Source organism: Rhinolophus ferrumequinum, chromosome 2 (assembly GCF_004115265.2).
Source record: "Rhinolophus ferrumequinum isolate MPI-CBG mRhiFer1 chromosome 2, mRhiFer1_v1.p, whole genome shotgun sequence".
Classification (NCBI taxonomy): Eukaryota; Metazoa; Chordata; class Mammalia; order Chiroptera; family Rhinolophidae; genus Rhinolophus; species Rhinolophus ferrumequinum.
In genome coordinates, this window is record NC_046285.1 from 103,427,714 (window position 1) to 103,449,374 (window position 21,661).

Sequence of the window (21,661 nt, forward strand, 5' to 3'; positions counted from 1 at the left end):
AATTTTTCATAATATGTGCTCCTCTTTCTACGAATAAGCTGCGTAAAGAAAAAAAAAAGGTTTGCTTTTAAGAAGCGGCATAAGTATGGCCTGTTTCATATGTAAATTTTGGCAAACTGAAGTTAAATGAAAATGTGTAAAATAAGATTTGTACTTTTTCTCAAATGTAAAGAAAGATTTACTTCTAAACTGATGGTCTTTACAAAATGTGCAGTTTCGGGTTTTTTTTCCTAATTGTGTCCATAAATTTACCATTAAAAGGTTTTCTCTTGATTTACTAACATTTGAAAAGATGGATTATATTGGTATTGCAAGAAGGGGATATCATAAATTAAAAATCCATACATGAACTGCACTCTCTTATTTGCAATATGACAAATGATTGCGTAAACTTACAATCAATAAAAACTATCTGAAAGTTATAAAATGGATTTGGCTGTAACAGCTCTACTAACACTGTTAAAACATTCCACCTATTTTTAATTATCAGTTTATAGTACAGATCAAGCATGTCAAAACCTTTAATTTTAATCAAGCCATTACTTAATGTGGCTTCATATTACAATTTGAACGTTCGATCAAATATTTCCAAGGTATTTATCAAAGTTCAATGCAGGTTCTGTCTCATAAATCAATTTCAGACTAGACAAAAGCAATAAGCAAATTTTTATTTATTTCAGCGTTTTCCAAACCAATCCCAAAGACAAAGCTGTTATTCTCATGTGCATTTTCAGAAGAAATCTGAGCAATCTGTTTAGATTCGATGTGACGGAAAGAAAACAACAAAAAAAGAAGGTATAAGCTCTATTAGACTATTTCTCTTGGACATAAAATATGTTTGGGGAAGAAATGAGTTGTTCCATATGAGCTAGGGTAGTTATTTCTTATGTGGGAGCAACTTTGGCTCTGCAACGTGGTTTATCAAAGGAGGCTTTGTGTCTGGGTGAGACCAGTTTTCCACTCAAAATCATTTCAGTAAATGCCATTGGATCACACGCTTCCAGGTCCTCTCCTTGAAATATGGCCTATAGTTCTTTAAAAAACTCACATAGGTGGCAGGGAGGGCATGCTAAAAATAATGTGGGTCAATGTTTATATCCTGTCCATGTTTTCTAAGTAGCTCCTACCTGAGCATTCAACATTTTTAATGAGCTATCAGATTCTTGGTTGTCTATTGCAGATCAACGATCCATTATTAGCCCTGTACCTTTTCACAGAATCCAGAGATGAGTATTATTGTTGATATATCTTATAAAACACCAAGTCTGTACTTATAATAAATATTGCAATGAGTGTCTATCACTGACATCTCCCCCAAAAGTCCTCAGAAAAAAATTTCCAAGGAAATTCCTTCTCTTTTCTATTTCACCTAAAGAGCGGTGTTGGTTATTACAATAATGATTCACACCACTAATTTATCAAATGCCAGGAATCACAGCAAATGCTTTATGCACATGAATCATCTGAGTTCATTCTTACCACAATCCTACGCATTATGTGCTATGCTTTCCATTTTACAGATGAAGAAACTGAGGCTTGGACAGGCTAAGTCCTTTATTCAAGGTCAAAAAGGAAGAGGCAGGGCCAGCGTTGCAACAAAGATCTCTGTGACCACGGAGCGCATGGCCATCCTGAACTGCCTGTCTGAGCTGCCGCCCCTTCACCCCCAGCTAATGTTGTGTGTCTGATTCTCACTCCATTCATTATTATAATTCTCAATAAAATCCAGTTGCCCATGTGGAATACTCATCTACATCTAGCCCAATTTGCTACTGGATTTCAATGTTATTTCATATGAAAACAATCAATAACAGAAAGGGCCTGGATCTGGTTTCAAAAACATAATTTGAAAGGAATTCACTCTGAAAGCTCCAAGCAGCCCAGAGATCTCCGACCAGTACCCTGGAAGGGCTGCTCAGGTACCTTCACGCTCCTCTGGATGCCTCCTTCCATCTAAAAATACTCGGCTGGCTCCTCCCGCTCATAAACAGAAACAGAGAGACCCAGTGTCCCAAGGCAAGGCTGTGCTTTTAAGAGGCACTTTGTTTTTGTAGGTGTTCAAGGATTTGGAATCAAAGCAGCAGAATTATTAAAATTAATCCAATTTTCTCTCATTTATTTTGTTAGCTCATACCTCTAAAAGATATATTTTGGAAGGCACCGTCCAACTCAACCATTTACAAATCAAAGCTTTCTTTGGAATCCCGGGGACCTAACCCAAGCTAGACAGTGACAGTCTGCCAGCTGCGGAGTCCTCCCCACTGGATGGAATATGGAAGGCACGATTGACTTGCGCTCACATTTAATTACAGTGTCAAAAATCTAATTTAAATGGCTTTAATCAACTGCCAAAACTATGAGTCTTTCTGGCTTGAATTTCTATAAACAAAGAATAAATTCAAATATGTCACAGTGTGGCGGCAACTCGTTGACCGCTGGACTGGGAGGAGTTAGGCAACATCTGCTTGCCGGGAGGAAAGTTGGTGTCTTCACTTCCATGACTCTGCCGATCATTTCAAATGATCGATGTACAGAACCGACACAAAGGGCCTCAGCCAGGCAAATTGGCAGAGTCTGAACAAAGCTGTAGCTCGCGGATCTTCCTGCTCCATTTCTGAGCATTTATAGAAATCTCATTGCATGTTTAAAATATACCAAGCCAAAGGATCCTTGATAACAACACATTCTGTGATCAGAAACTCCAAACAACAGGAGAGGTGATAAGAGGTGAGGTTTTCTTTAGTGAGGTGAAGACAGGAGCCGCCTGGCTGTGGAAGTCTCCAAAAGCAAGGGATTCCTGAGCCAGCAGCAGTGCCCTTTACGTTGGAAACTTTGAAAAGTCTGTAAGGAGAGATCTCCCAGGTCAACCCGAGCACTTCTGAAAATAAATTCTGGAACACTTCTGTAAGAGAACTCTCCAGCCTCCTCTGTTGGAAATTCTTCCTCAGGAAGGTACAGAATTGGTGCAAAACACAAGAGCTTGTGCTAATTCCACACCAGGAGACAAATACTCACAAATTAAGAATCCATCGCAAGGTATGCATGCTGCTTCTGACATTAAGCCACTATTGGAAGGAGTGGAGGTTGATGCAGAATTAATGGCATTTCTAATTATAGAAAGAGATCAGGAAATTAATTTCAAAAACTAGAAAGGAAATGCATTTCAGATATTCCGAGAAAACCTAAGAGAATTCTCAAGACCTGTGTCTGCTGGTGTGACGTGAAGATCGTGGGCAGCGGAGGTGACACCACTCACGCCTCCTTCCTAGAAGCTGTTCCACCACCTCCCTCAGGTCCCTGTCCATGTTCTCCATGAAAGGCCATGTTCATGCCCCTGGTTTTCCTTGCCTCTAACAGACTGATGCCTTTCACAGCTACTCGTGCTCTGACACTCCTCCAACCTGTTCATCCAAATGCCTGCCAGACGTCTCACCTGAATGAACACTAGCATTTCAATGAAACATGATCCAAATCGAGCGCAAAGCTCTCAACACTTTCCCTCCTATGTTCATCTCACCCTCTCAGTCATCCTAGTCAAGATACAGGAAACGTCTGTGAGTCATCTCGCTACCTTGTCCCCACCATCCGATCTACGCCCAAGATCCTGCGGACCTCACCTCCTAAATCTTACTTAATTGACTTTAGCTATGTCAACATTTGATGACCTCTATGCCTCTCCCCTCAAGCTTACTAGAATTGGCAAAAGAGGGAAAGAAAGAAAGGAAGAAAGAAAGCCTGAACTCTCACTACCTTTACCAATCCTTTAAGCAATCACACCTTTGATTAAGATATGGGTGTTTGGATATGAAAGGTAGACTTTTGAATCAGTGAGGGGTTGGAGAAAAACATCAAGCTCATTAGGAATCCCTTATTTTAACACAATACTGTTTGGACTAATGTGGGGAAAATAGTAACTCTAGGGTGGAGGCATCAATTCAAGGAGATGTGGAGTTGTAAAGGGAGCCTTGTAGAAGAGTGGGATGAAGAAATAGAAGGATGTGGTCTGTTGCACACACAGATGCTGTGTGTGAGGGAGTGCTGAGGAAACCCAAGGAAAGGGGATCTTCTCCCTCTGGGATGAGGCTGGAGAACAATGAATGGATGGCAAGGAGAGTGAAATAATCCATGAATGGACCAAATTCCTGGAAGCAGGAACACAGAGCCAGAGGTGATTCAGAAAAAGATGTAAGCTCCACTCTGTACATCTCTCTCTCTGTCTCTCTCTCTCATTTAATAAGTCCCTTTCTAGAATTTTATACTGGATACATTGGATGTATCAACTATGATATTAATTATAATTTTGTCTGTGACAGTGAAAAACTAAGAGTCAAAATCGGACTGTAAGAATCTATTAAGAGTCTATACATGTCTTCGGAGACAATGTCAGGACAGAACAAGGTAATGGTTATGTTGATAAACAAACAGAAAGATTAATAAAACTCTAAGTAAAATATTTTTGATTTTAATAATTTAAGTCATTTTAATTTTTAAAATAAATATGTTACACTTATATGTTAATGTATATAATTTAATTAAAATAAAGTTATATTAATTAGAAGACTAATACCTAAAAATATCAATAGATATTATTTCCAAGTGATGGAGCTAAGGAGGGTTTTGTTTTCTTTTTACTAACTATATTTATTAAAATGTCTACCACTATTAACTTTGTAATAAAAATGTTACTTAAAAAAAAAATAACCAATCAAGATGGTGAATAGGTAAATGCTGTGCCTGTCTCCTCTCAGGACCACATCAACTTACAACTAAACTACAGAACAACCATCATTGAGAACCACCTAAGTCTAGCTGAACAGAAGTCCTACAACTAAGGACATATAGAAGAACCCACATGGAGACTGGTATGAGGGGTGGAAAATGACAGGAGGGGCAGAAAATAGTAACTCTATGGTGGAATAATCCTACACCCACGTGTGGCCATTAAAAATTGGGAGGGATACCTCGGCTGTGGGGGTCCCACCTGAGGAGCAAGAGGTCCCAGCCCCAAACCAGGTTCCCCAGCCCAGAGCTCCAGTGCTGGAGAAAAGTCCCCACAACTTCTGGTTGTGAAAACCAGCAAAGATTGTCACTGAGTGAGATGAGGGTGGCTGCAGTCGCAAACATTCCTGTTATAGGTCCCGCACAAGGGTTCACTCACTGCTGGACTCACTAACTCTGAGCTCCAGTGCTGGGGCAGCAGCTTGAAAGGCACCAGGGACATACAGGGAGGAACTAATTATCTGGCTTCAGGGTGACAGCTGGAGGGGCAGCTTTTTTCTAAGCAGAAGGGATGGCAAAAGCCATTGTTCCTTTGTTGAGTCCTCCCTTCTCCCAGCATGCAGCTGCAGGCAGCCACTACACTGAGTCGCTATCAACCTAGTTAACACTGTTTGCCCCACCCGGGTGATTTCCTGAGACCCTGCCCCATCCAACTTGCAGACCCACCCAAGCTGCTTCCAGTGGCTTTTCCATACAAACAGCCTATCTGGGCTCATGGGGTGGACTTTCCTAAAATCTCTTAAAGGTTCATAAACTCCAAAGAAGCAGTAACTGGCCTCAGTGTGCCCCATACCTCTTGCAAGAGGGCACACACAACCCACACAAGGGACAAACCTGGAACACCCAGCTCTGATGACCAGGGAGACTGTGCCACTGGGACCCACAGGACACCTACTACATAAGGCCACTCTACTAAAACCAGGGAGCATAGCAGCCCTACCTAACATATAGAAACAAACACAAAGAGGCAGCCAAAATGGGGAAACAAAGAAACATGTCCCAAATGAAAGAACAGAACAAAGTTCCAGAAAAAGCAAGGACCTGCAACCAAGATTACTGTACCCAGAAAAGTTATCATTTAGAATTGAAGGACAGATCAGATAAAGAGCTTCCAAGACAAAAAAAAAGAGCTAAAGGAGTTCATCACCACCAAACCAATATTGCAAAAAAAATTTTAAAGGGATTTCTTTAAGAAAAAGAAGGGGGGAAAAAGATCAAAAATATAAATAATAAAATGGCAATAACTACATATCTATCAACAATTACTTTCAACGTATATGGATTAAATGCCCCAATCAAAAGACATAGGGTAGCTGAATGGATAGGAAAATAAGACTATTGCATATGCTGCCTACAAGAGACCCACTTCAGATCAAAGACACACACAGACTGAAAGTAAAGGGATAGAAAAAGGTATTTCATGAAAATGGAAACAGAAAAAAAGCTGGGGTAGCAATAGTTATACCAGGAAAAAAAAAGACTTTAAAACAAAGGCTATAAGAATAAAGAAGGACCCAGTAGTCCCACTTCTGGGTATTTATTCAAAGAAACCCAAAATACTACTTAGAAGGGGCATGTACATCCACACGCTCATTGCAGCATTGTTTACATGAGCCAAGATGTGGAAGAAACCTGGGTATCCTGAATGGATGAATGAATAAAGAAGAGGTGGTACATATATACAGTGGAATATTACTCAGCCATAAAAAAGAATGAAATCTTGCCATCTGTAACAACATGGATGGACCTAGAGGGTATTGTGCTGAATGGAGTAACTTAGACAGAGAAAGACAAAAGCCATGTGATCTCACTTATATCTGGAATCTAAAGAACAAAATAAAGGAACAAACAAAACAGAAACAAACTCATAGATGCAAATAACATTTTGATGGTTGCCAGATGTGGGGTCTGGGGAATGGTAAATAGGAAAAAGGGATTAAGAAGTACAAATTGGTAATTACAAAATGTCATGGGGATGTAACATATAGCATAAAGAATATAGTCAATAATATTGTAATAACTACACATGGTGTCAGATGGGTACTAAGTTCTATGAGTATAATTTACAGAAATGTCTAATCACTATGTTGTACACCTGAAACTAATGTAATGTTGTATGTCAACTATAACTGAAAAATAAGAAATTATTTAAAAAATAAAATAATAAAAAGTACAGGTATACAAATATTATTAGGACATATAAAAGTACAAAATCAAGCAGCAAAATAATATTAAGAATTGAAAAATTATGTTAAGAATTCTACCTGAGCAAGGCCATAGCAATTGAGAAAAATCTTAGTTCTGGGCATCTTATTAGACAAGGTAATGGAGGAAAGACGATGACTTACAGAACTCTTGCCATCCACTAGAAGTCCACCAATTCATAAGAAGAGTCCATTTGTCTGGGTCTTCAGATCCGAGAGCAATTTCCCAAAAGGGACACTGAGCAACAAAATGCGCAAAGCCCTTGAGAGGACTTCTCTGAAATGGCCACAAACACTTCAAACAGGGTCCATCCCACATAGGCCTGGATGAAATTCAAGGACATAATGTTAAACTGGAGATGTGGGAAGAAAATTCCACCTGGACTGAGGACAAGGAAGTTCTATAGCCAGAGCTACTCAAAGTGTGGTCACCAGAGCAGCAGTACAAGCACCATGGGAGGAGGGGGTTTGTTGGATGAAATGCATGGGGCCCCTCCCCAGACCTCCTGAATCAGAATTTCTGAGGTAGGCCAGGAAGTCGGGTTTGAAACACACCCTCCAGTCTGAAAACCCTTGTGGTAAATAACTTCCTGCTTGCTTAGTGCAGGATAATGCTTAGTGAATGCTGAGGAATGACTGGTTAAATAATCCCTAAATCATTCCTTAGAATATCAATTTCCCAGCCGGGATGTTGGCAGCAGCTGATGACAAACAGGACTGTGGTCACAAGTGAGGGTCTGAAGAGGACACGAGGCATTGATTGCGGCTGACGGAAAGGCGACCCACCACGTTTTCTGCTTCTGCTTGTTAATGGAGCCCCACCCCCACTCTCTTAGAGGGAAGCCAAAGAAAGAGCTGGAACTTTCCACAGACAGCAGGATCTGTTAAATACCAAAGGGCAAATGAATATTGTATGAATGGTCTTGCCCGGAAAAGCTTTGAGGTCAGAGGTTACTAAACAACTACCCGGGTAAAACCGTAATGTGACAACAATAATGTGTAAATTTTGTGGGACTGTCTTCAATATGCCAATGAGTTAGGCACATGAATCCCCAGATTATTAAGTGACTTCACTCCCAGCAGGGTGGTGTACAAGTGTCCTAGGCCAGCCATAACAAAGTACCACAGACTGGGTGGCTGAAACAACAGAAATGTACTGTCTCACGTTTCTGGAGGCCAGAAGTCCAAGATGGTGTCAGAGGGGTTGTGAGGGAAAATCTGTTCCATCCTGTCTCCTAGCTTCTGGCGGTTTGCTGGCCATCTTTGGTTTTCCTTGGCTTATCAAAGTATGACCCAGAACTCTGCCTTCATCTTCACATGGCATTTCCTGTGTGTGTGTGTGTGTGTGTGTGTGTGTGTGTGTGTGTGTGTGTGTATCTCCAAATTTCCCCTTTTGATAAAGACACCCGTTATATTGAATTAGGGCCCACTCTACTCCAGTATGACTTCACCTTAACTAATGACCTCTGCGATGACCTTATTTCTAAATAAGTTTACATGCTAATGTACCGAGGATTAGAACTTCAATATATGAATTTCATGAAGACACAATTCAACTCACAACAGGTTGTTTAGTATTATGTACTAGAAAGCTATAGCAAACCTTACAAAAATGACTGTTTATTGAGTTCAGTATAATTAATATTTAAATATATTTCCTGACAAGATTTAACTAAAATATTTAGCTTCATTTAGAGTACTATATTAGTATCAATAATAGAATGATCTTTTAATTATAAAAAGATATTATGTCTGCGTTACAATTAAAATGCATAGCAGACATTTTAAGCAAAAAATAAACAAGAAAATCACTGTCCACCTTTTACGTTACATGCTGTCAAATATTTTTTCTAAGTATATGTTACAAATAGCCATGTGTAAAGTTTCTCATCCAAAAACAATGAGATCTATGCACATTATTGTAAAATTTTCTTTTTTCCCTAATCACAGCATGGCTGTCTTTCCATGTGAATACATACAGCTTTACATCATTATTTAATAGCTGCCTAGGATTCCCTCATATGGGTGGCCAGAGATTACTCCTTATTGGTTTTTCTAACTTAGGGCACATTCCCTCCTCTGTGCCTTTGTCCTCGTTCCTTCTGCCCAAAATGTGTTTTCCCCCCATTTATCAGTAAGGTTCCCTCACCTTCCCCAAGTGTCTGCTTAGAGGTCGCCTCTCCTCAGCCCTGCTTACTGCTCTATGAAATACTCACACTCCCTCCCTCCAATACGCCTGTTCCTCTCTGCTTGATTTTCTCCACCTCATTTATTACCTTCTGTATATTTTACTTAATGACCCTGGTAATTGTCTCCCTTACCTTTAACCAATGTCAAGAACACTGCTTAGCATATAGCACACGCTCAGAGGAAAACTGTTGAATGACTGAACCACCTTCCCATTAGGGGAAAATTAGGTCAATTCCAATATTCCAATATTAAGAACAAAGTTCTTTTTAAACCTGTCCAATTATTTACTTAGGAAAAATCCTAGAACTATTATTAAGTCAAAGGATATGAACGTTTTGGAAGTTTCTAATTAATGATGCCAAATTTGTGCCTCACATTGTATTATCAAGTTTACAATTTATAAATTGTTTTCAGATACACTGCCACATTTAAATCGCCCCAATAACCTAGCAGCAGTTAATAGTATAGTAATTAATGGTATAGTAGCAGTTAATGGTATAGTAATTTACCCTAAAACCTATCTAAACATTTCATTGAAACACCCTCATCTGAAATTCACTGAGGAGAAATCAGATGTTGAGTTTTGATCCAACAGATGGATAGGCTTGAAATTTAGTCCTCAGAAGCCAACTTTGTTAATCGCATGTTTTCAACCCATCCTATGGGGATGGTTCCCGAGGAGTCAAGTACTTTTTACAAGACTTGAGGCCAACCAATTACTACATGGTGTAAAAATTCTGAATTAAAAACAAGAATCTTTCCAGGGGTCTTTCTTGGGCTTACAACAATTAATCACTTGTCACTTAAAGGTATGCCTAGGTCACAGTTAGAATCCTGCGGTTAGGTGGCCTATGGCTATCTGCTATAAATAAACCAGTGTAGGTGGCTGGTACTGGGATCTCAGTTCAGGGATCAACACTAAAATCTTCCGTCGCTCAAGTGTTTGTTTGTTTGTTTAGGAAATGAGCTACTTGTAGGAAGTTACTAAGAGATTCATCATGCTTAAATATTTAATGAATTTCTAAGTAAACCTTTTTCTATTTATTTTATTTGTTATTTTTAAAGCATTTTAAGCTTAATGAATTTCTTAATAAACTTTTAAATTTATTTATTTATTTATTTATTTATTTATTTATTTATTTATTTATTTATTTATTTCTTCTACCTTTTTAAAAAGTTTTTAAACTTAATGAATTTCTTAGTAACCTCCTGGCACACTGGACAATTCCCAGCCCTTGTAGTTATGTGGGACCATGTGATACCGGGTTTCCCCGAAAATAAGACCTAGTCAGATCATCAGCTCTAATGCACCTTTTGGAGCAAAAATTAACATAAGACCTGGTATTATATTATATTATATTATACCCAGTCTTATATTAAAATAAAACTGGGTCTTATATTAATTTTTGCTCCAAAAGATGCATTAGAGCTGATGGTCCAGTTAGGTCTTATTTTCGGGGAAACACGGTAGGCTCCGGCCCCTTGCCTGTGTTTCCAGGTTTCATATATAACGGGGGCAAGCTCTATGTGCTCTTCTTTCCCTTGCTGAGGTGGTTCCGGAAGCCATGTGTTGACACAATGGTATCATAAGATGGCAGAACATCTGTCAGCCTGAGTGACTATATATCGTAGTACATGAAACCAGTCCATGTTAGGTTAAGCCACTGAGATTTGGAATGAATTTGTTACTCCAGCGTGACTCTGATGGCACACTTCCTCAGAGCTCCATGAATGGGGTCACTGGCTTTCCCAGGCTTTCTTGCATTGCTGGTAGGATGGACCAAACCAGGAACCCACCCCCATTCCTTTCACTCCTCAGGGCCAGAACACGAAGCATTTCTAATTCAACTACAACCTGTGGGCTCAGGCGTACGTATCAAGAGACAAGAACAAAAAGGAAAGTTCTCGAGCCATGAAAAGTTGCTTATGGTGCCTGAGTGGCTCTTGTGCTCTCTTACACACCTTGATCTTGTCACTCACCATCTACATTGGGTACAAACTCAGACACCAAGTGCATACTACTGCCCCCAGAGGTCATTCGGGGGAGAGACGATCACTACACATAATATAAATGTCATAGACGAAGACACAATCAACAGAGGTAAGGTCAACAGGCCTCTGGTGTCAGATGAACGTATTTTTGAAAAAAAAAAAAAAAGTAAAACAGCCAGGAGATAAGAAACGGCTCTTTTTGGATAGTGTGGGTCCCTCTACATGACTCTTGGGCAGAGAGTTGACTAATGCGAAGGAGAAAGCCATTACAATTTACGGAAAGAGTGTTCTGGGCACGGGAAGCAGTGAGCACGGGGCCCTGAGATGCAAATGAGCTTGGAACATTCTAGAATCAGCAAGATCCAGTGAGCTAGTGGTTCTGGGGGGCAGGCTAAATCATGCAGGGCCTTAGAACGTGAGAAGGAGTTTGCTTTTTATTCAAACTGCCAAGGGACACATGGGACAATTTTAGCAGGGCTGTGATATCACCTGATTTGCACTCTGAGGAAAACATTCTGACTTTTGTGTGGAGACGAACCTAGAGGGGGCCAAGAGCGGAAGCGGGGGGTGAGGGGGCGGTTATTTTAGTGTCCAAGAGAAAGACCTAGTGACTTGAATCAAGGCGCTGGTGGTGTAAGGGGTGAGGAGTGGGCACCCTGGGATGTATTTTGAAGGTAGAGCCTACAGAACTTGTATTGTTCTGTAGGATTGGATATGAGGGAAAGAGGAGTAAACAATGATACCAAGGTCTGGGGCCTAAACAACTGGGTGAATGGTTAGGGGGAAGAATCAATTCTTTTCTTAGACAGAAGCTATGTTAACTATATGAAGTTCAACAGGATATTAAATTAGAATCAAATATCTAATACACTGTCGTGTAGCTTTACTCCCTCTGTCAAGATACACATCACCACATTAGGTATTTGGTCCCTTCTGATAGTCATAGATATAGATATAAATATACATACTATAGATATACAGATACATAGATACAGATATAGATGTAGATACACAGAGGCATAAAATATAGACATACACATTCTTTTTATAAAAAGTCAAATCACTTGGTACATTTTGGTACCCATCCTTTCATAATTTTAAACATAAAAATGTACATACATATAATTTTACACATACCGAGCCTATATTATACATTGTTTTGTTTTGTTTTGTTTTGTTTTTTCATGTTGAGTGGCATATTCTAGCATTCTTATTTCTGGATGGTAGGGTCCCAGACTGTTTTTTTACTTGATTCTTTACATTTTTGCTTATTATTGACACTTTTTAAATGAGCAAGTAATTATTTAGATAACCACATATATACAAAGAGAGAGGTTCTCCAGTAAAGCTCTTCTCATATGGGGGAAAAATTAGGTAGTAAAATCAGAATAGGGAGCAATGGGCTCTTATTACACATTGTAGGTGACTCAGACAGAGACTCCCTACGGTTTGAGAAACCCAACACTCTGTTGCTTGGATCAAATCTGAAATATTGCATTTACTTTTAGTTGTAGTCTGACCAGCACAGAATGAAATGATAGTATTTTAATAAGTGACGCTAGCCTTGGGAATATATCCAGGGCAGACAGCCAGGATGGCAACAGGAACAGAAATCCTGGGAAAGACCCATAGAGGAAACTAGGAAAACTGCCTTGGAAAAAAAAAGAATGAGGATAGAAGAGGCATGAAGCTGTTGTCCTGAAATATTTGAAAAGTTCCATGTGGAAAAAGAGTTTCCTTATTTTTTGTTGCTCGAATAGTTCCAGAGGGTTTACCTAAGACCAAGGTTGTGAACTTTGCAGAAAGGCTGAAAGGCTCCTGCCATGGAAGAAAGAGGCGAGGAAAGGTCGCGTAGCCATCTGTCAGGAATCTGTGGGCAAGATTCACTAGTTGGGTGAAGGACTGGCAGGTATAGTTCGAAGTTTCTCCCAACTTAGGATCCACATTGTTACGTTTCTGGGAAAGGTGCCGACATCTTCGTTTCCCTAAAGCTCTAATACATGGACAGTTACATACTCAACTGGTGCATCGCTGTTCCTGATAACAAGGAGAGAAGGCTCGAGAGCAAGCTTTCTCTAAATAGTGAATTTGACTTCCATAGGATTCATTGTATAGTTTTCAGGAGTCCAACAGGAAAGTTGAAAATGTAAAGATCTTCAAGAGCAAATGAACTTCAATGTCTCTTCAAGGTTTCTACTCTAGGATTTTGCAGTTAGGCGGACACATGAAAATTACCATCTCAGAAAATGCTCATAGCATTTAATATTTAGCCCAAAAGGATCTGTAGAGTTTTGCTGGGACACAGGCTGAACTACAGCCCAGAACAAACACTTCTGCCCACAGAACGACTGGCCCACAGACGTGACTATTAATAATAACTCACCATATACTAAAACTTTCAGTCATTGGGGTTGTAGGCAGGGAGCGTGGGCGTTAGGTTTCGCCTTCCTTCAACAAGGATGAACGCGGGAAGCAGTATCTGAATGTGGGTCGCTCACAGGACCATGGGGAAGCGTGAAGCGCCTGCCCTAACACATCTGGTGACCAGTGGTGCAGATTCCCCATGAAAGAGATGTCAAGGCATCATTATTCAAAGTGACCCTCCCTCAAGTGGGATAATCAGAAACAGTTCACAAATAAAATAAGCTGTAAGATTCTCCATCTTCTCTAGGTAACCTCCCACGCATGGTGACATCACTCAACATGTGGCAACACAATTTTTCCGGTCTTTTTTTCAAGATTGGAATCTGGCTGAAGGCTAAAATTACCACTTAAAACAAGGATTGACCCTTCCTTGACACTCTGAAGAAGGATCTGTGTAAAAAGCCACCCCTACTCCTCAGACTCGCCAGAGGTAAAAACCTCTCCTTTGCTTTGGTAGAATGTGCTCTTCCTTATCTGGTAAAGATTTTCCAAAAAACCGAACTGAATAAAGAGATGTAAGTTTTAGTTGTTTTATAAATCTAGCTGGATATATCAAGTCAATTGCTATTTTATATGAAGGACGGGGCAAACAAATCTCAAGAGATTAAAAATCACATTCTTGTGGGATGCTTTTCTTAAAAGCTGCAAATTTGAATTCAACTTTTAAAAAATCACGGCCCACAGACAAAATGAGAACAAACAAAGCTGGGGGAAACTTCCGTACCACTCTTCAGAGCCCAGTGCCACTGTGTGAATGTGTGCAGACACATCATGGGGTCGGTGAGCTCCGGGAGACACAGTCCAGACAAAACCAAGTGCAGGGTGTTAAACAGAACCCAGTCCAGAAAGAGCGTCACAAAGTCTTTCTTTCAACTGAAACCGCTGCATAGACAATTCAGTTCATTTCAAGACAGAAAAACTCATGCAAAAATGTAAAAGAGTATTACATGATTTCTGTCTTTTGCCTCTCAATACAAAGCCAAGCTGTGGCCATGTAAGAACCAACATTTTGTATTTTCTTGGCTTTTAGAACAATAGTAGTCCGCGAAGAGAACAGAGTGAGAGAGAAAGAAAGCTCTCGATCCTTGTTCAGACAATCTGAAATAACAAAGGAGGAGACCTTCTTCCCATTATTCACAGATACAGACAGTAAAACCAATGATAACTGGACATGTGGAAGCTTTGACAAGATGAACTCTTAATACATGAGTCAAAAGTGTTCATGTCTGACTTAATTTGAGCTGCGGGGGGAAAAACACCTTTTTTTTTTTCCAAATAACGAAGACACAATAGCTAGAGATGAAGCATACATTAAGGGTGAAAATGTGCTTGTGGGCTTCCATTTCAACTGATGGAAAAGAATTGCTGAAATCACTGCTGAAGGTTCTTTCATAAAACTGAAAGAAGCCTGGACACCTTGTGTTATCCTTTCATCTGAAACAGGAGACTCTTTGTAGAGGATTCTCAAGGGGGGTTTTCCGTGAAAGGCTGGAGTATCAAGAAAAGCTTCTGGAAAGTGCAGTGAAAAGCAGCTAAAAGCAAAGATTTCTGATTTTAGTCCCACGCTCAAGGTGTTCAAGCTGAGAACAGATCACCCCCGTCACCTGAGGTATTGTGCAAAGGAGAGCTCTGATGACATCACCAGCTCTCAGCTGGCTCCCAGCTCGGAACACCTCGAATTGAGTCAGCTCTAGACAGTAGACGTCACTAGCATTTGATGCCCTCATTCACTGTGACACAGACTCAAAAGCAATAGAAAGACATCGAACAATAAAATTACATCAATTGCCCCAATAAGCCTCCGAGGGCTCCGTCGGTTGTCACCTGACTTTAGGGATTTGGGGTAAAAATTAACTACTTAGTAATTAAGCTCCAGAGTTTCCTGAGGGCGCCATCTCTTTTTCATCTCTGTGTCCCCAGGATCTGGAAGTCAGCAAAATACTTGCTGAATTAAAATGAAGTAGAGTGCTTTGAGATTTCAGATTTCAAGTACTTTTCTCAAACAGGAGTCACTGGAATCCAGGGCTAATTCCCAAGCAAGGTCACAGAACATTGTTCTAAAAACATTTCCGAACAAGACTAACAAAATCTGACTCAGGCTTTTGAACTCCAGGCGTCACGTGACCAAGGCAATGGCAAGGCTGACCTGGAAGGCACAGCCCCGAGTTCTTCGTCTAGAATTCTCCAGTGGTCAATAGATCAGCCGTGCTCTTATGTAAACACAAAGAAGTCAACTCGTTTAAAAATGCATCTCTTCCTCTGTTAGCTTCTTTGTGCAAACTCAAAGAAGCCTCACATAAATGATCAAAAACTTTTCAGTGGTCCTTCTAAATGCATGTACCAGCAGCAAGAGCTGCCACACGTCAGTATTTTTCAATGAATCCTCTAAAATGAAGGTTTTGAAGATGCTTGCCAATGGAACGTCCTGCCTCACAGCTATAATATTTTTTAAAAGGCATTCAGTTTAAATTAATATATTTGGCCAGACAACAGTATTAAAATTCTTGTTATTTTTTCTGTTATAATGGTAGCCTGTGGTATGACTAGTCTTCTTCAAAAATCTGTGGAGTTATTGCTTCTCTCTTGCCTGGGGGTACATCATATGTTTTTCATTTGAGTGTGCTACACTGCAATACCTCATTAAAACAAACAGGCTAAACGAAAGTCTTCATATCATGCCACAAAGGGCGTAAACTCACTTAGAAAGTTTCAGAGCCTCATAACTCATTGCAAACTGCTCTCAGACCAGCGAGCTGCCCAACTGATATTTAACTCTGCTGGGTGATGTCACACTATCCATGCTCTTAAAATGGCTTGCCTTCTGCATGTATATACTTTTTCTCATGCAGTAAGCAAGGGGAGTTTCGGTAGTAAACAGAGCCCTTTTTTTCCTACACAAGAAACATTACCCTGGCGCGCGCACACACACACACACACACACACACACACACAGAGAGACACACACCAAACACTTCACTTCTACTTGTCCGGCAACAAAGAGTTGTAATACATTCTGTGCCAATAAACCCTTTCTAAGGAGCCTCTCTCCTGCTGGACAGCTCCTTTAGTCAAGTATTTCCCAGGACAGACAACACGATGAGGGTCCCTTCTGATCCTCATTCTCTGTGTACAATCTCTGGATGATTTACCTACTAATCTTAACCTCTGCATGGGCCTATAAGTCATTATTCACAGAAGACCAATTTGTGATTTAAAAAAAAAAAACAATTTCTACTATTTTTAAGGTTTGGGAGAGCAGGTACTTTGGGGTGTCTCCTTAAAGTTGCTATTGTCAAAACAACATGATTCAAAGAGTTCTCAGCAGTCACACGTAACATAGTCTGATTGGAAGGATGATTTCTTAAAATGCATCAACTGACAAGGCAAGCAAGTGGCATGGCACTCAATAGCTTCATTCCTTAATCTCACAAAGAGTTTCGCATCTCAGATCCATACGGATGGCTACTATCAAAACAAAAACAAAATCAGAAAATCACAAGTGGAGAGGATGTGGAGAAACTGGAAACCTGTGCACTGTTGGTGGGAATGTAAAATGGTGCAGCTGCTACGGAAAACAGTATGGTGGTTTCTCAAAACATTAAAAATAGAATTAAACTATAACCTAGCAGTTCCACTTTAGGGTATATACGCCCCCAAAATGAAAGCAGAATCTTGAAGAGATATCTGTACACCCCTGTCCACAGCAGCATTATTCATAGTAACCAAAAGGTGGAAGCAACCAAGTGTCCATCAACTGATGAACGGATACATAAAATGTGGTCTGTACACACAATGGAATAGTACTCAGCCTTAAAAGGGAAGACGATTCTGACACAGACTACAACATGGCTAAATCTTGAGGACATTAGGCTAAATTAAATAAGCCAGGCACAAAGACAAATACTGTTAGGATTCCACTTATATGAGGCACCTAGAATAGCTGAATTCATAGAGACAGAAAGCAGAATGCTGGTTGCCAGGGGCCGGGTAAAGGAGAGAATGTAAAATCGTTGATCAATGGTACTAAGTTTCAGTTTTGCAAGATGAGAAAGTTCTAGAGATTGGTTTCCCAACAACGTGAACACACTTAACATTACCGAACTGTACACTTTAAAAATGGTGCAAATGGTCAATTTTATCACAATTATAAAGAAAAACTGAATTAAAAATAAAAGATTTTGTAAGCACCTATTACAGACAACATTTGATATCTTACACTGGTGACTATTTCATGATTTTCTGTTATGGTTTTCAAAGTGCCTTTCTTCATTCCCTCATTCATCCCTTCAGGTATCCCCACAATGTGTAAATCTAAGAGCTGGGCAACCTGGCAGACCCAAAGATGAATCAGGGGTGTACCTTACATTTGACAACCTTGCAGGGACATAAACACTGGTAATGAAAGTAGCATGTGTTCACTGCTGAAAACTGCTATGTTTTCTACATTTTGCAATTCAATCGCAATTGCAAATACAGTGATATCTCGGTTTTCTAACGTAATCCACAAGTTCTGAAACGTTCGAAAACAGGCGACAGCTCGGCCTCAGGATCTTGCACTCAGCGGAAGCCGTATGACATGTTCAACTTCTGAGTTGTGTTCGAAAACCGAAGCATTTACTCCCGGGTTTACGGCATTCATAAACCAAAACGTTCGTCAATGGAGACGTTCGAAAACCGAGGTACCACTGTATTCTGTACTGTTGGCCCCATACATTCACTTGTGTTTACAAGTTCAAGTGCTTGATTTTGGTACAGCCTCTCTTTTCATAGGAGAAATACAGATAAAATGCTATGGAATTTCAGGGTTAGAAGGAACTTCCTGTGGAAATCACATCATCAACCAATTAAAAAAAAATGCATGTTTTTTATGAACACTATCTTCTTGGTGCCTTTTCACATCTCGTCCTCTCTGCTTTGCTGCCCAGCCTAAGCAGCTGTCTCTGGACCCAACTCTAGGTTATTATATCTGATGATAAGCACTCATGGGTCGTGAGCCATCAGTTTTCTCTGCAGCCCGATGGAAGGAGCTGACAAGAGACCTCCCATCAGACGGGGACTGAATACCATGTTGGTACACCACCCATGAAAATGGACTCTCCAGGTAGATGGTGAGGCTGTCCCCCCACCAAACCTCACGTACACATAGGGTCCTGGGAGCCACCGGGGCCACACAGCAATAGCTTCATCCAGGGTAAACTGGAAAGCTCACCAGATCACACCACGGGTGAGCCTTCTGGGGAAGCAGCCCCCATGAAAATAACAGTGGTTTCCAGAACAGTCACTCTCCCAGGCCTAAAATACTCTCCCTTCTTCTTAGCTATCTTGAGGACGCCTCTTCCTTCTTCTGTACCAGATCTAGCCTCACCTCCTAAGTAAAGTCTTCCCATGGCATGTCACCCCTCTTCTGTCCCTAGCATTTTGTCCATCCTCTTTGTAAAGCCACTTGTTTGCACAGCTATATCCACCATTATACAGTTTAGAAAGTTCAGAACCCAACACAGAACCTGAGGCACTATGTGCGGTGGGTGGAAGAATGCATGAGCAGACTAGAGAATGTGGGTCTCACTGGTATTCATATTTCAAAATGCTAGATAAAAACTGCAATTAGCCATGATTAATCTGTACTTAAAAATGCCAAACTGATTTGATTGAAATTATTCCAATCCTGAAATTTCTTTATGCAAGTTTCACTTAACCACAAAAACAACAACAAAACAACAAAAGTGCATTGATAAATTGAACACGCGCACTTTTTTTTTTTTTGTCAAGTACATCTCAGGATTTAGTGCTATGGGAGGAAAACAGAATTAAATGTATTCCTGGGTCTAGTTGGTCCTCCCTCTTCTCAGCCCTCAGACTATGGCGATGGAAATGTGTCCAAGTGGTCTAATGAGAAATGGACGTCAGTCCAGTCACCACTCACTTCACACCTGTAGCGGAAGAGGCGCTATCTGGGCAGTTCCCTTGGCCGAGGACTAACTGGTCAAGGCAGTGGGCCAGTCGGTCAGCTTCCATGGTTTCAATGGGGTCGTACAAATTCATCACGTACCATGGCCCTTTGCTTCCAGCCACATGGCCAGGCATGTCTGGTGCTGGCCAGGAGAAGGGGGTAAGTGGGGACGGGAGATGTCCTGGGATCATGGCTGTAACCTGGAAGTTGAAGGAGCCTTCGGTGGGGTCTTGTCCAAGCTCTACTGTTGACTACCACGTGACAAGGACAGCTACTGTTGTTCTCTAGGATTCACTTTCTATTCTGTAAAACCAGGCTGAGTTCCCTTCGCAGTTGCATAAATCCTTTCCCCCACAAATAAAACTGCCCAGAGTCTAGCCAGGACAAGTAGGAAGCCAAACAGAGGTCCCGCCTTCCTAGGCAGGAATAAATGAGCTTACTTAGCTCTCAGAATCACGGTTTCTCACACATAAGTCAGAAACGAGAATAACACTTCTTTTCCTTCACTCACATATTGTTGAGGTCAGGAGCTCACCTATTTGCACAGGCCCATTAACGATACAGACGGTGAAGCTCTATAGGAACATATGGTGTGATGGTTCTCACTGTCCACCTACATGGCAGCTTGCCGAACCTCTCCTGTGCCCACAGAGAAGCCAACAAAAATAGAACTTCTAGATCTGCATTGTCCCTACGGTAGCCACATGTGGCTACTGACCACTTGAAAGGTGGCTGGTCCAGTGTGAAAGTGTAAAACGCACACTGGAGTTTGAAGATTTAGGACAACGAAAGAAAGTGAAATATCTCATTAATCATTTTTATATTGATTACACATTGGAAAGATTCTATTTTGGATAAAATGGGCTTTCCAGGTAGACGCTGAGGCAGTATCAAGAGAAAGTATTCAAAGAAAATATGTGATTAAAATTAATTTCACCTAACTTTTTCTCACTTTTACTTTTTTTGTAAGTGGGTACTAGAAAATGTAAAATTACATATGCGACTCACCTTCTATTTCCATTGGTGCTGCTCTAGAAATAACTTTTGAGTTATTTTTAAACAGGAGAGAACAGAAAGAAATCAATGAATAAAGCCAACAAGTTGAACATTAGAGACATTGAGAAATCATTAGCGTGTTTCTTGGAGAGGTGATTTTAGAGCACATTCCTGACCAACGAAGCTGCTGACAGCCTCGCTTCCCCTCTATCACATTTCGTTTTTGCTAATGGGCCCTGCTGCTGTGGACAGGCCGGCCGGAGCAGTCCTCAGGGAACCACTGAACGTGCGGTAAGCACGACAGGACCCCTGTGGACACGGACCATAACCCCATTGGGGGAGTCGTAGGGAGCAGTGTTCCTCCAGTTCTTTTTCGATTCTAGGTCTGATGTGTAAAAATAACACCTCGATTACCTGCTTTTTTTAACATCATTCAAAAATGTTTAGTTCTCTATCGCCATTTTTGAATTGAGGTGAAATTCACATAACATGACATAAACCTTTTTCAAGTGAACGATTAGGCAGCACTTAGCACTTTCACGACACCGTGCAACCACCACCGCAGTCCAGTTCCAAAACCTTCTCATCACCCCAAACGGAAACCGGAACCCATTACGTGGTTGCGGCTCCCTATTTCCCTCCCCCGAACCCTACGTTTTGTGCACAATTGAGCTGCCTTTAGCTATAAGTTAAAATTTCAATAAAATGATGAATGAACTACAAGCCCATGGTGAGTGAATTTTTTAAAACATCTCTCAGTATCCTACCATAGAATGAGTCACCTAGGTCACAATGACAAGAACATATACCTACCTCTCTCCACTTTAATGGAATGAAACACCCTCCAGAGAGCGAGGCCCAGACAGGGGTCAGGTCCCGTGAGCATCATTAGTCTCCACTGCCCCCGACACATCAACACACGTGCAGACCCTGCCTTCCAGAGCTTTCTGATGTCCCTTGTTATCTCAATCTAGTTCCTATTAGGAAGTAGGCTCCTCTTCTGAGTGTAAAACTTTGCAGTCTGCATCCACAAAAAAGTTGCCACATGTCAGCTGACTAACCGACTTCCAAAGCTGTAAGTGCAAAGACATTTTGGTGACGATGACAAAGGTGGGTCGCACATCGG

General features: G+C 40.8%; 1 protein-coding gene across 7 annotated transcripts in view; it reads right to left on the bottom strand.

Moving 5' to 3' along the window:
• Positions 1 to 21,661, bottom strand: part of ERG (ETS transcription factor ERG) — a 253,890-nt gene that overhangs the window by 126,815 nt on the left and 105,414 nt on the right. The window contains exon 4 of one of the 7 annotated variants that reach the window (XM_033132123.1): positions 7,128 to 7,306. The exons of the other annotated variants lie outside the window; for them this stretch is intronic. The gene's annotated coding sequence lies outside the window, so the exon portion shown is untranslated. The remainder of the gene's footprint in view (positions 1 to 7,127; positions 7,307 to 21,661) is intronic. 7 annotated transcript variants of the gene reach the window in all.